This window comes from Primulina tabacum, chromosome 16 (genome assembly GCF_025594145.1).
Source record: "Primulina tabacum isolate GXHZ01 chromosome 16, ASM2559414v2, whole genome shotgun sequence".
Lineage (NCBI taxonomy): Eukaryota > Viridiplantae > Streptophyta > Magnoliopsida > Lamiales > Gesneriaceae > Primulina > Primulina tabacum.
Window position 1 is genome coordinate 25,862,839 of NC_134565.1, and position 15,567 is coordinate 25,878,405.

Here is a 15,567-nt window from a genome sequence, read left to right on the forward strand (position 1 = left end):
CTACTGAATCCCAATATTTAATTTTGCAATTGAGGCCAAATCGTGTGTGTGTATATATATATACCCCAAAAATCACCTATAAATACAAGTTATTTTTTTTATATTTTCACACATCAATTTTCCCTCAACTTTACATTTCTTTACAATCAATATCTTTCTTTGCTATTATTTCTCAAAACATATTCAATAATTGTGTTATAATTTAATCTACACTCAATATTCTCTTTATTATTATTTATTTACTATTTCGCAATTTACTCATATAAATAATTCAAATTTCAATAGCATCATCTTCAAACCGTCGTGGTGGTGGTGGTGGAGTTGAATACGTTTATGAATTTGGTGAATATTTTAGCTACATCTCTAGCTTTGTCCGGTCTTTACATTGATTATCAAATAAAATGCCTTTTACTTCATTTGGGCCATAAAATAACGAAGTATATTTGTTGTATTAACCGGAACCGGTCCGTTAACCACGGAAGCAAATCTGGTAAGGGTGAACTGGACCCGAAACCATGTTCAATTCATATTTTAATGGATTGAACCAATTTTGGATCAGGTTCCGACCCGACCCAAAGGCTGCAAGACGCAGTCAATGACTACTGAATCCCAATATTTAATTTTGCAATTGAGGCCAAATCGTGTGTGTATATATATATACCCCAAAAATCACCTATAAATACAAGTTATTTTTTTTTATATTTTCACACATCAATTTTCCCTCAACTTTACATTTCTTTACAATCAATATCTTTCTTTGCTATTATTTCTCAAAACATATTCAATAATTGTGTTATAATTTAATCTACACTCAATTTTCTCTTTATTATTATTTATTTACTATTTCGCAATTTACTCATATAAATAATTCAAATTTCAATAGCATCATCTTCAAACCGTCGTGGTGGTGGTGGTGGAGTTGAATACGTTTCTGAATTTGGTGAATATTTTAGCTACATCTCTAGCTTTGTCCGGTCTTTACATTGATTATCAAATAAAATGCCTTTTACTTCATTTGGGCCATAAAATAACGAAGTATATTTGTTGTATTAACCGGAACCGGTCCGTTAACCACGGAAGCAAATCTGGTAAGGGTGAACTGGACCCGAAACCATGTTCAATTCATATTTTAATGGATTGAACCAATTTTGGATCAGGTTCCGACCCGACCCAAAGGCTGCAAGATGCAGTCAATGACTACTGAATCCCAATATTTAGCAATTGAGGCCAAATCGTGTGTGTATATATATATATACCCCAAAAATCACCTATAAATACAAGTTATTTATTTTTATATTTTCACACATCAATTTTCTCTCAACTTTACATTTCTTTACAATCAATATCTTTCTTTGCTATTATTTCTCAAAACATATTCAATAATTGTGTTATAATTTAATCTACACTCAATATTCTCTTTATTATTATTTATTTACTATTTCGCAATTTACTCATATAAATAATTCAAATTTCAATAGCATCATCTTCAAACCGTCATGGTGGTGGTGGTGGAGTTGAATACGTTTCTGAATTTGGTGACTATTTTAGCTACATCTCTAGCAAGCAACACGATGTCAACGAGCATGACGACAGCGCTAGCAAAGTTTGGGATCACCTCGATATTGAACAACAAGGAACAGACAAATCTTTTGTCGTACATAAAATTTGCAAAACGAGATATTCTTTACAAAACGGGTGGTGGTTTCGTGGTACCAGCACTTTGAAAAAACATTTAGTTAAGGTACATAAACTCAACCCTGATACGCTACAACTATTCGGTAGGGAACCAACACAACAATAAATTAATCATTCAAGTGGTAAAGCTTTCACAATTACAAAATAAATTTCTCGAAAAACCATCGTAAAATTTGTTGCCAAATGTTTTCAACCTTTTATAATAACTGAACTATTCAAGCTAGTTAATATTTCTATGCACACACTTAAGAAATATTGTTGTGATATTTATAAAGAATATATAGAAACACTAAAATGACATCTTTCAAATATTTCTGTAGAGTTAGTATGACTATTGATATTTGGACTAATTTGAAATATGAATCTTATCTTGTTATTACATGTCATTGGATTGATGAAACTTAGACTATGCAAAAAAATAATTTAGCGCTAGATCATTTAGAATCGTCACATAACACATATACTATAGCTATATATGTTGGAATTTATAAGTTCCAGAGTTTGACAAACAAATCCGTAAAAGAACTGAAGAACTAAACTGAACTGATGTAACTGATAGATCGTAACTTAAAGAAGAACTATTGGACTTAAATGGATTAAGAACTGAAGTTAATAGACTAAAGTCCTTATAAGAATAAATAAGTCTTGAAGCTCAATAAATAGATTGAAGATCAGAACTGAAGACTTCGCAAAACTGAACTGAAATGACCTATCACAACTGAAATATTCAAACTGAGAAGACATCAGTTAGAACTGATGTAGTCCAGCTGAATTAATCAGTCGACCAGTTTGACCCATGTCATCGGCTGCATTTTGAAATACACAACACACAAACACCAAAGCAAAACAGATGAAACATAACAGTTTGATACATCGTACCTCTGTCAGAATAAATTCATCTACATGGACTAGAAAACTATTCAACGGATATTTACTATTAAATGCATTCAATGTGACCCTTAGAATCAAATACTATTTATAGCTGATAAGTTCAGTTGAAGAAAAGTTACGAGACAAAACGAAATACCAATAGAATAACTCTCAGTTATCTGCGATTTATTCTAAAGTTTATTTAATTTACAAATGATATAATTTAGCTCTTACTTCAATTTTGTATTTGTAGCATTCAGGTTACTTACCAGAGCTATTCAGTTATCAAACTGATAAATAAAGAAGATAAGCTAAGAGATTCAGTTTGACATTGTATAAGTCAAACTGAAGTGAGTTATTACAAATCTTTGTAATCAATCAAAGTCTTTTAGTGAAATCCTATCCTTGAGATAGAAGATGTGACGTAGGAGTAGTTGAAGACTCCGAACATCCATAAAATTCTTTTTGTTCATCATTCTATTTATTTTGTTTTCGTTACTTTATCCAAATTTATTCAATCTATCTTTCAGTTTATTTCCATACTACAATCATTATTTATTTGATTGATACCGACACGTAAGATTTATGAATCAGTTCCTTAAAAAACTGATTTATATCCAAAATGTCGATCAAATTAGATAATACGAGTGCCAGTACTCTTGCGATTAAATATCTTAAAGATTTAGTAAAATAGATTTTAGATGGTAATTTGCTTAATGTTAGAGGTGCATGTCATATTATCAACTTATGTTTTAAATGTGCATGTGATGAGCATTTGTCAACTGTAATAGAAAATTCAAAGTATGTGGGAAATTATTACGTGAAAGAAGACATGGACATAATTGCAAAACACTAGTCAAATGAAACAGAATTGAATTTAAAAAATTTCATCTATATCACATGCTTTATACTTTATTACGTTTTCAAGATTTAGTTAATCCATATTACAATAATATTGCGGCAGACTTTTTGATGCTGACCGACGAATGATTATAATATTTTGAGTAAATGTGTTTCTTTGTTAGAAATTTTTAAAGAAGCAACCGAGAAATTTTCTTGCATTAAGTACCATACTTCAATTATATTTCTACATGTTTTTCAATATGTTTTATAAATGTATTGCATATTATGATGATTCTGTTATGCGCGATTTTGTTTCAAATATGGAAACCAAAATTTTAAAATATTGAGAGAATATCCCAATTGTGCATGGTTTAGTAACATTATTTTATCCTAGTCAATATCAAGGAGGATTAAATGTGTTTGTTTGAATATTATACTAAATTTCTTCAGAAAAATATTGACGATCAAAAGAAGTCAATCATACATTCTCTCCAAGAATTGTTTGATTTGTATGTTAATGAACAATGTGAACCGAGTGCGTAGCCGGAGGAGGGGCCGACATATAAAAGCAAAAATGGAGCACACAGCTTCTTTAAAAGTTTGAAACGACAAAAGTTCAAAGGAAAATCGGAGAGAACAACATATTACAATGAGATCCAAATTTATTTAAGCCAATATATTGAGACTACTTAGAATTTCGATGTTCTTGATTGGTGAAAAATAAATTATCAACTTTATCCAGTATTAGCGACAATTGCAAAAAATTTCCTATCCGTTCAAAGTTCAAGTGTTGCTTCTGAATCAACATTTTCTGTATGTGGAAGAATAATTGGTTAACAAATAGCTAATTTAAAGTCAGAAACATTTTGCATGATAACATTCCTACGAGATTTGTTTGCAGCCGGAAAAAAAAGAAGAAAAAGACCGCTGAAGCAATCAATGAATTTCAAAGCTCAAATTCCGACGAAGATCTGGAATATTAAAAATATATTTTAATAAATCGTGATTAATTTTAGATATTCAATTGTAAAATCATTGTTTAATTATTTTATTTGTATGATTTGTCAGTACTTTTTCAATTCAAAATACTAAATAAAAAAATGTTTAGTAATAAAAGAAATTTTATATTAAAAATAATAATAATCGAACACAAACTCGGAACTAGTTCGATCTGGACCGAAATAGATCCAAAAATCATCGAACCGGTCCAAAATTCAGATTGGTTCCAAGATTTCAACATTGGAACTGGAACCAACTGGAATCGGTTCCGAACCGGTTTATCCGGAACCGTTCAGAACCGGTCCGGAACCGAAAGCGACAAATCGATAAGCATGCCTAGTATTACTTCACCATTTATTTGTAGTGTAGAAATAATATACACTATTTAATTCAACATAATTTAATTTTACGAAGTAATTGTTGTACTAATTTAACTAATTTTTGAAGATTTAAATTAACTTTAACTTTATTTTTTAATAAAGTAGTAGTGAAGTAAAAAGTATTTTTCAATTCACCAAAATTGAACAAATATAAACACTACCACAATATTTACAATTAAAAATCGAATTCGCTCAATTCATTTCTTACTTCACCGTATTGAGGTTGATTATAATACTGGTTCTATCCTCCAGAATGATACACATCCTTAAATAAGAAATGAACAGAAAAGAATCTCCTAAATACAAGCTAAGCCTCGATTAATAGGTTAGTATTTGGATCAGAAAATGGTAGTATGTTCATTAAAGATTTATAGCCCTCACATTTGAAACCTTCAAACTCCCACCTTCAAAGTTTTTGAGAATGTCTGATGGCTTTATTTATGACACAATACTTCGTAAAGCACTCCACTAACAACCTAACAAGAAACCACTTACCAACTGTAAGACAAAAGAGTGCATAATTACTTGTAAGATAAAGACACATTTGACCTACTTCTTCATTCACTTCCTCATTTCGGCCATCGTTTAGTGCATCTATATAAGGAACTTGAATTGCATAAAAATAACACCATCAAATTTTGATTCAGAACACAAACTTTATCAAATATACAATCTTATGAAAATAACCCGATGGTTCAAAGATCAATGCTGAATTCATAATGACAGATTTTATCCAAAAGATGAAAAGTTCTTCTCATATTTGGTCGGAAGCACTTGTGATGTTCAACCATCATCCCATATAATTCAGCAACATCTTGAACCATGGAACAACATATTGGAGTCTAAACAACTCTTGTTTTAATGTTTAAGTAAAAATGAAGAGAAACTTAAGAGACAACAATAAATGTTCAACACAATCAGGTCCGGATATATCAATGTCTGCTAAAACCAACCAACATATGGATGATAACAGATCAGCATTAATTTTCAAAATAAACTAATGGCAAGTTCAAATTTTTTAAAAAACAAACAGCAAGTCTGCATTCTTTCCACCTTAGCTTTATATATTAGCACAAGACCACAACACCAGTTAAATTGAAAACTGCCCACGCATCATACTGTCTACAACAAATTCTTAGTAAGCACACTAATTATGGTTGGATAATTGGGCAGAGCATCAAATTAATTTTAAGCTGTCTTATTGATCAAGTTACCACACCACATATCTTACTGAAATATAAGCTTCCTAAATTGTCAACTGAAGCCATTAATTTTAAGTTGTCTTATTTTATTCCAAACAGCCTCTCTTCAAGTTTTCCTTAATCTAATTAGTGCACAGTACCTGAAAAATAAAGTGAAGACTTATACAAAACATGATACATGTCTTATGACCAAAGGCAAACAATAAAGGATTTGAATTTGGGAAATGGTTTGTTCTCAATACCTGTTAGACTTCAGTTAATTAGCTTGGCTTGTTTACAAATACTTCTATAAATACCTTGACTTCAGTTGGTTTATTCATTCAATTCAATTGTATCCTTCATTTGTATTTTTCAGTTCAGAGCTTCAGCTCTGCGTCTTCAATGGAATTCAATTCATCTCGGTTCTCTAATATGGTATCAGAGCAAAATGCGAAAATTTCGATCGATACTTTTGTGATCGATCTTCATTAATTCTTAGCACTTTTTTCATCTGCTTCATTTCTTGATCTGTTCTTTTTTGACGATGGTGAAAGGCGGTGGTCAAGCGATCGGTAATAATGCTGAATCACGCTTCTGTCACTCGCACTTTTGCTGAGGACTCGAGCAATCCATATTTCCTACAGAATGGTGATCATCCAGGTCTTATTCTCGTGTCTCATCCGCTTTCAGGCTCAAATTACAACACCTGGAGCAGAGCTATTGTCATGGCATTGACTGCTAAAAACAAATTAGGTTTTATGGATAACTCTATACCTCGTCCTTCCCCTGATGATCTGCTATACGGTGTTTGGAATCGATGTAACAGTATGGTAACCTCTTGGATCTTAGATGCTATAGTTCGCAAAATCGCTGATAGCTTGATGTACATGTCAACTTGCCATGAGGTCTGGCTTGATTTGCGCGATCGCTTCCAACACAGCAATGCTCCAAGGATTTATCAAATTAAAAAGTTGCTTAGTGCTCTTAGTCAAGGATCTTTGAGTGTTCGTTCGTATTAAACAAAATTACGAACACTTTGGGATGAATTGAAAGATTATCAGCCTGCCTCACTCTGCCACTGTGGATCAATGAAAGATTGGATGAATAATCATAATCAGGAATGTGTGATGCAGTTTCTCATGGGGCTAAATGAATCTTATTCCCAGATATGTGCACAAATACTGTTGGTTGATCCTCTTCCTGTCATTGCTAAAGTGTTTTCTCTTGTCGTTCAAGAGGAGAGGCAGAGGTCTATTACGACTGGAACCATTGACACCTCCTTTGTCCCAAGTACATCTGCTGCTGTAAGTGCTGCCAAGAAATTTATGAATTCCAAAGGCAAAGGTGATAAAGTTTGCTCTCATTGTGGATATACTAATCATACAGTCGATAAGTGTTACAAATTACATGGTTTTCCCCCTGGTCACCCTAAGTTTGGAACGAAATCATTATTTGGAAAAACACCAACACGATCATGCCTAACTCATGCTTCTCCAGAGTTTACTTCCAATGTCTCTGTCGATTCCCTCACACATGGACAGTGTAATCAACTCATTGAGTTTTTAAGCTCGAAGATTCAAACTATGAGTAACTCCACTTTGGAACAACAACAGCAATAGTCCTCAGTGTCCTGCTTCAATGGTATTTTTTCTTTGTTTGATTATCTTCCTGCCATCCAACGCCTTGATTGGGTAATAGATACGGGAGCCACACATCATATATGTTGCTCAATGTCTCTTTTTACTACAATTAGGCAGATCAATTCTAGAGTAACCCTTCCAAATAATTTCTCAATCAATGTTACTCATGTTGGCTCGGTTCAATTAACCAGTGAATTAACCCTTCACGATGTCTTATATGTGCCACAATTTAAGTTCAATTTACTTTCCATCACTTCCCTTACTAATTTTTTCTCAAGTCTGCATTCTTTCCACCTTAGCTTTATATAGCAGCGCAAGACCACAATACCAGTTAAATGAAAACTGGCCCACGCATCATACTGTCTACAACAAATTCTTAGTAAGCACACTAATTATGGTTGGATAATTGGGCAGAGCATCAAATTAATTTTAAGCTGTCTTATTGATCAAGTTACCACACCACATATCTTACGGAAATATAAGCTTCCTAAATTGTCAACTGAAGCCATTAATTTTTAAGCTGTCTTATTTTATCACAAACAGCCTCTCTTCAAGTTTTCCTTAATCTAATTAGTGCACAATACCTGAAAAATAAAGTGAAGACTTATACAAAACATGATACATGTCTTATGACCAAAGGCGAACAATAAAGGATTTGAATTTGGGAAATGGTTTGTTCTCAATACCTGTTAGACTTCAGTTAATTAGCTTGGCTTGTTTACAAATACTTCTATAAATACCTTGACTTCAGTTGGTTTAGTCATTCAATTCAATTGTATCCTTCATTTGTATTTTTCAGTTCAGAGCTTCAGCTCTGCGTCTTCAATGGAATTCAATTCATCTCGGTTCTCTAATATGGTATCAGAGCAAAATGCGAAAATTTCGATCGATACTTTTGTGATCGATCTTCATTAATTCTTAGCACTTTTTTCATCTGCTTGATTTCTTGATCTGTTCTTTTTTGACGATGGTGAAAGGCGGTGGTCAAGCGATCGGTAATAATGCGAATCACGCTTCCGTCACTCGCACTTTTGTTGAGGACTCGAGCAATCCATATTTCCTACAGAATGGTGATCATCCAGGTCTTATTCTTGTGTCTCATCCGCTTTCAGGCTCAAATTACAACACCTGGAGCAGAGCTATTGTCATGGCATTGACTGCTAAAAACAAATTAAGTTTTATGGATAACTCTATACCTCGTCCTTCCCCTGATGATCTGCTATACGGTGTTTGGAATCGATGTAACAGTATGGTAACCTCTTAGATCTTAAATTCTATAGTTCGCAAAATCACTGATAGCTTGATGTACATGTCAACTTGCCATGAGGTCTGGCTTGATTTGCGCGATCGCTTCCAACACAGCAATGCTCCAAGGATTTATCAAATTAAAAAGTTGCTTAGTGCTCTTAGTCAAGGATCATTGAGTGTTAGTTCGTATTAAACAAAATTACGAACACTTTGGGATGAATTGAAAGATTATCAGCCTGCCTCACTCTGCCACTGTGGATCAATGAAAGATTGGATGAATAATCATAATCAGGAATGTGTGATGCAGTTTCTCATGGGGCTAAATGAATCTTATTCCCTAGATATGTGCACAAATACTGTTGGTTGATCCTCTTCCTGTCATTGCTAAAGTGTTTTCTCTTGTCGTCCAAGAGGAGAGGCAGAGGTCTATTACGACTGGAACCATTGACACCTCCTTTGTCCCAAGTACATCTGCTGCTGTAAGTGCTGCCAAGAAATTTATGAATTCCAAAGGCAAAGGTGATAAAGTTTGCTCTCATTGTGGATATACTAATCATACAGTCGATAAGTGTTACAAATTACATGGTTTTCCCCCTGGTCACCCTAAGTTTGGGACGAAATCATTATTTGGAAAAACACCAACACGATCATGCCTAACTCATGCTTCTCCAGAGTTTACTTCCAATGTCTCTGTCGATTCCCTCACACATGGACAGTGTAATCAACTCATTGAGTTTTTAAGCTCGAAGATTCAAACTATGAGTAACTCCACTTTGGAACAACAACAGCAAGAGTCCTCAGTGTCCTGCTTTTTTCTTTGTTTGATTATATTCCTGCCATCCAATGCCTTGATTGGGTAATAGATACGGGAGCCACACATCATATATGTTGCTCAATGTCTCTTTTTACTACAATTAGGCAGATCAATTCTAGAGTAACCCTTCCAAATAATTTCTCAATCAATGTTACTCATGTTGGCTCGGTTCAATTAACCAGTGAATTAACCCTTCACGATGTCTTATATGTGCCACAATTTAAGTTCAATTTACTTTCCATCACTTCCCTTACTAATTTCTTTTCATGTTCAGTCTGTTTTTTTTCCAATGTTTGTAAAATCCAAGATATCAATTCAGTCCAAGATGATTGGGATGGGTAGGCGTGTTGGAAACCTCTATGTGCTGAGCAAGCTCGGGAAAATCTCCTCTTCGATCGCTTGTAATACTCATACCTCTGCTGATCTCTCCCATTTATGGCATTTCCGTATGGGACATCCTTCAGATGTTAAGCTTTCTGTCTTGAATAAACATTTAGGTTCTACTTTTGTCAAACAAAATCATGTACCTTGTTCTATTTTCCATTTATCAAAGCAGAAACGTTTGCCTTTCATTTCTCAGCCTACTGTGTGTGCTATATCATTTGAACTTTTGCACATTGACATTTGGGGTCCTTTTAGCTCGGTTTCAGTTGAAGGATATAAATATTTCATGACTATCGTTGATGATCACTCTCATTTTACTTGGGCATACATGTTAAAAGCTAAGTGTGATGTCCAACACATTTTTCCAGCCTTTTATCAAATGATATACACTCAGTTTAATGCCAAAATTAAAGGGGTTCGGAGTGATAATACTCCTGAACTAAATTTCACAATTTTTTTCTCCAAAAAGGGATTGTTCATTTCCACTCTTGTGTTGAAAGACCACAGCAAAACTCTATTGTTGAGCGCAAACATCAACATATTTTGAATGTGGCTCGAGCCCTTCTTTTCCAATCCAACATTCCCTTGGTTTATTGGCCCGATTGTATTCTCACTTCCATTTAGTTGATCAACAGAACTCCATCAGTTTCACTTGCCCATAAGTCACCTTTGAGTTGCTGCACCACAAATTGCCTTCCTATTCTCATTTGAAAGTATTTGGCTGTTTGTGTTTTGCTTCAACACTTTTTTCTGCTCGAAACAAATTTTCATCTCGAGCCATTAAATATGTTTTCATGGGATATCCTGCAGGCTACAAAGGGTATAAGTTGTTGAATATGGAAACTAATGAGCTCTTCATCTCCCGGGATGTTATCTTTCATGAACACTCTTTTCCTTTCAAAGATATCCCATCCTCAAGTATTCCTTCTGATTTTTTTTTCTAATAGTGTCATCCCAACCAGTGACTCCTCCTTACTCGTTCCAAATAACTTACCAAAGCATACTCGATCCAACCGCCCCATCCATGCCCCACATCATCTTCGTGACTGTCACTGCTTTACAATGACCTCTGATCTTCCTTATACAACAACACATCCCTTGTCCACCTATCTTACTTCTCATAGACTTTCCCCTACTTTTTCTGCTCTAGTCAGCAATATATCTTCTATCCTTGAACCAAAACATTACTCTCAAGCTGTTGTTTTTCCTGAGTGGAGACAAGCAATGGCTGATGAACTCAATGCTTTAGAAGCGAATAACACTTGGTCTATTGTTTATTTACCACACGGAAAATCTCTAATTGTCTGCCATTATGTATACAAGGCTAAATTCTCTGTTGATGGTTCCCTACAGCGTTACAAGGCACGTCTCGTTGCCAAAGGGTACACCCAACAGGAGGGTATTGATTATCTTGAGACGTTCTCTCCGGTGGCAAAACTTGTAACTGTCAAAGTTTTATTGGCCTTAGCTGCTACTCGAGGTTGGTTTCTAATTCAACTTGATGTCAATAATGCTTTTCTCCCTGGTGAACTCTTGGAAGAGGTTTACATGTCTCTGCCCCAAGGCTATTGCAGAGAGGGGGAGATTTTACCTCAAAATGCCGCGTGTAAACTTCATAATCCATATATGGTTTGAAACAAGCCTCTCGCCAGTGGTTTGCAAAATTCTCTGCAGCATTATTAGACATAGGTTTTTCTCAATCTCATGCTGATAACTCCTTGTTTCTACGGACAAAAGGAAGTGCCTTTATTGCTTTATTAGTTTATGTTGATGACATTGTTATTGCTACCAACTGCGAAAAAGAGGCTAGTGATTTAAAGACACATCTTGACAACAAGTTTCGGTTGAAGGACTTGGGAGAGTTGAAGTATTTCTTGGGCATAGAGGTGGCTAGATCACGATGTGGTATTTCGATATGTCAACGAAACTATGCTTTAAAACTACTCACAGAAGCTGGTCTTCTTGGTTGCAAACCGAGGTCTACACCTATGGATGCAAACACTAAACTTTCTCTTGATGATGGGGAGTTGGTTTCCAATCCTACTGCATACAGAAGATTGATTGGACGTTTGATATATCTCACAATTACCCGTCCTAACTTGACTTACGTTGTGAACAAGCTAAGCCAGTATGTTTCTAAGCCACGCACATCCCACAGGGAAGCGGCATTGAATGTTTTGAGATATATAAAAGGAACGATTGGACAAGGCTTGATATATAAAAATGCTTCTGATTTGAAGCTTAAATTTTTCTCGGATGCAGATTGGGGTTCATGTCTTGACACACGAAGAGTAGTCATGGGTTTTTTTGTATTTCTTGGTGAATATATGGTGTCTTGGAGATCAAAGAAGCAACAAACAGTCTCTAGGTCTTCTGCCGAAGCCGAATACAGGTCTATGGCAGCAGCAACTTGCGAAGTTATGTGGATCAGAACATTACTTAAATATTTTAGGGTTAAGGATGATGAACCATCAATGCTGTTTTGTGATAGCCAAGCAGCTATACACATTGGTTCCAATCCTGTATTTCATGAACGAACTAAACACATTGACATTGATTGTCATGTTGTGCGTGAACAAGTGCAGGCAGGAGTCATCAAACTGATGCATGTTTCTTCAGAGTCACAGTTAGCAGATTTGTTCACAAAGCCTTTGTTTTACTCACGTTCTAAAAGGCTTCGGGTCAAGATGGGAGTACACAACATTCACTCACATCTTGAGGGAGAGTGTTAGACTTCAGTTAATTAGCTTGGCTTGTAGCTTGGCTTGTTTACAAAAAATTCTATAAATAGCTTGACTTTAGTTTGTTTTATTCATTCAATTCAATTGTATCTTTCATTTGTATTTTTCAGTTCAGAGCTTCAGCTCTGCGTCTTCAATGGAATTCAATTCATCTCGTTTCTCTAATAATACCATTTCCAAAATAAACAGTATCACTTTAAGAGAGGTATTTATTTGTTAGACCAAATGTTTATACATACATGTACAACAGAAACTTGAGGTGCCAGCTTACTGAAGGAGTTGAAAGAGCCTCCCCTTTTCTGTGTGACTGCTTCAATTCTCAAACACGCCAGAAAATTTAACCATTCTTCCAGCCAAGTCGAGGTCCGGCACCCCAATGCTGCGAACGGCAGACCCGCGGCAGCGATGGCTAAAACACGCCACAAAAGCTTAGGAAGTGGCTTAAATTTCTCTAAAACTAAAACACAAACAACCTACAACCTAGAAGTTCAAGTTCACCGTTGAGAAATTATAAATGCAAAATCTTATTTTTATGCAAACTTAGATTAAATGATTATAACAAAATTAATTGCAAATAATTAATAATAAAAAAAATAATTGAACATACACTGTGACTAATGGATTGGGAGGTGAAATTGCACATTATGTGCTTCGGACCCAAGAGATTGTGTTTTCTAGTTATCAAGAATGCAGTGCTAAGAATGATGTCATGATCGTTATGCAATATTAATTATGGGGGGCAATTTTCTTTCTTCCTTTCCTTTTTTTCAAGTCAACTTATTGGGTTTCTGAAAAGGAGTTGAAAAATCAAAGTTATAAGGTCATTCTTTTTCTATATATAAAAAACACCAAGTGCTTTTGTATTAAAATTTAAAGCTACCCGCGAATATCTTTTTAAGAATTGCTTGTATTTCATGATCAGCGGAATTATTCCAAATGGTCTAACAAATTAAGTCGATATGATAGCAGAGCAAATTGACAAATTTCTGAGCAACTGCATCAAAATTGATTCAAGTTAAAGATTGTCCTGTACAAACTATTTATTTAGCTCCAACATATGTTTGCAATCATACCAGATTTGAATACATATGGAAGATCGAACTAGTAGTTATTGTTAATCATAGAAATCACCAAAGTTCAGTTAGCACATGGTGGTGGACGGGTTTCCGTCATAGGAAAACCCGTCCACCACCAGACCCGCAGGGTACTGATCCGATCTAAATTTATTGGTATGCTCAGGCACAACTCCATCCGGCGACAACTATTGTTACTTCTTCTTGTGTTCTTATGTTCCTAGGAGAACAGCCAATACGGATCCATATCTCTGTAAAAATACTCGACGGATTTGTATTCGGGTGATTCAGAATCCTCCTTTAGATCCACCCCACCATGGTTTGCGTTCAGATTAAGGAACAACCACGATTTTACCTTCTCCTCCTCAGAAGGGGAAGACTTGTCAGTGACACCGTAGAAGGCTGCGATGGGGACACTCTCGTGGAAGCATGCCAGGGGGTTCGACGAGTGTATGTCGCACTCGCAATCGGCACAGCGCGCGATGGCGTTGGCCTTGCAAGTGACGCTGGCGGGGGCTTTCTTGTAGACCTCACAGAACCAGATGCAGACGCGGACATGAAGCCAACTTGTTGATTGTGTGGAATAGGCATCACAGGCCGTGCAGACGAAAGCCAAGTCCTCGTTGTTGGTTCTAGGTGCAGCGTCTTGAGATAAAAAATATGAAAATAAAGAATAAAATTGGACACCAAGATTTATGTGGAAAACTTCTAAAATTATTAGGGTAAAAACTCATGAGAAAATGAAAAGAATTTACTATAATATTTTATGATGTAGAATCATTCACTGTGTTTCAAAGAGAACACACACTCTATTATTACAGGAGAACAAACACCTCACCAATTTTATAGAATCAAGCAATTAAATTTTATAAAATGAGAGAATAGAAAACGGAGATCACTTGGGATGCAAACAAATTATGGAGGAGAGCTTTATTTATAGAACTCGGCTTGTGAACACGAGAAGCCAATTTTCAATTGTATTTGCCTTCAAATTAAACAAATTTGAGTTCCGAATGTGAAAGCTTCCAAGCTCAATAAATGTGCCGAAAAAAATTGCATTCACGTTCAACTTGTCAACATTTCTTCCACTTGGAGATTTGATTGAATATCAAACATATATCCACACATCATTTCAATTTTGTCATTCCCTGCTGTTTATAGTTCCGCTAAGCAACTCGAGAATCTACATCATTCAAACTTATCGGTGTTCACAGGCTTGGTCAGAACATCAGCTATGTTATCATTTGTATGGATCTTCTGCATGCCACACTTCCTTTTTACTACTTCTTGCACAAAATGAAATTAAAGATTCCTTTCGATGTGCAAGACACTTTGACTGTCACAAAACAAAGGAACCTTCTCTTGTTTTTGTCTAATATCTTTCAATAACCTTTTAATTCATATTGCCTCCTTGCAATCTTGAGTAGCTGCCATATATTTTGTCTCAGTTGTAGATAACATCACAACTGTTTGCAGTTTTGAAACTCATCTTACTGCTCCATCTGCAAGTGTAAACATATAAAAAGTAGTAGAGTTTCTCTTATCATGATCACCTGCATAATTTGAATCGACATAGCCTCTGAGTGTAAAATCTAATCCTCCATAACATAATGAAACATTTGAGATACCCTTAATATATCTAAGGATCCTCTTAACCATACTCCAATGCTCTCATCCAGGATTCACCATATACCGGCTA

General features: G+C 35.2%; 1 long non-coding RNA gene across 1 annotated transcript; it reads right to left on the minus strand.

Annotated features, from left to right (window-relative positions):
• Positions 1–5,473: 5,473 nt before the first annotated feature.
• Positions 5,474–14,521, minus strand: LOC142529280 (uncharacterized). The gene is made up of 3 exons (XR_012815868.1): positions 13,403–14,521; positions 12,967–13,204; positions 5,474–6,231 (listed from the first exon to the last, which is right to left on the minus strand). It is a non-coding gene; the product is annotated as an uncharacterized LOC142529280 (long non-coding RNA).
• Between the last annotated feature and the right edge of the window lie 1,046 nt (positions 14,522–15,567).